This window comes from Microcebus murinus, unplaced genomic scaffold (genome assembly GCF_040939455.1).
Source record: "Microcebus murinus isolate Inina unplaced genomic scaffold, M.murinus_Inina_mat1.0 scaf043_hap2_Mmur4.0, whole genome shotgun sequence".
Lineage (NCBI taxonomy): Eukaryota > Metazoa > Chordata > Mammalia > Primates > Cheirogaleidae > Microcebus > Microcebus murinus.
Window position 1 is genome coordinate 562 of NW_027438989.1, and position 621 is coordinate 1182.

At 69.9% G+C, this 621-nt stretch overlaps 1 pseudogene; it reads right to left on the minus strand.

The window, feature by feature from the left end:
• Window positions 1–218: 218 nt before the first annotated feature.
• On the minus strand, window positions 219–337 carry LOC142868803 (uncharacterized; annotated as a pseudogene).
• Between the last annotated feature and the right edge of the window lie 284 nt (window positions 338–621).

Below are 621 nucleotides of genomic sequence, written 5' to 3' on the forward strand. Positions count from 1 at the left end.
CCACAGAGCAGACCTTTGGTCTGAGACCTGACAGTCCAGAAGCCACGCATGCTGCCGCGTGGCGGCGGTGTCACGGCTCGGGACAAGAGGAGGCCCCACGGTGCGGGCTGGGGCGCCAGGCACCGCGGCGGGCGCTGAGGGTGGGGGTCACCCCCACCCCGGGCCGCCCCCGCACTCCCAGAAACGCGACAGAACCAGAGGCAAAAAAAAAAAGAAGAAGCCTACGGCACCCGGTATTCCCGGGCGGTCTCCCATCCAAGTTCTAACCAGGCCCGACCCTGCTTAGCTTCCGAGACCAGACGGGATCGGGCGCGTTCGGGGTGGTGTGGCCGTGGACGGCGGAGGGCGCCCCTGCCCCGCTCAAGAAGCCGAGCCTCTCTGCGCTTCCCCGCCGCCTCCTCCCGCCCCAGGCCCCGCGCCGGGTCGGGCCTGTTGAGTTCGCCGGCCGGGTCCCGCGGGCTCCGAGGGACGGGGGTGACGGGCGGGGCGGGCAGGGAGCGGCGGGCCGGGGTTGGGGGCTGTCTCTGTATACACACACACTCACACTCACACGCACTCACTCACTCACACTCACACAAGATGCGCCTCCACGGCTGGACCCGCCAAGGTGGAGCCCTTCCA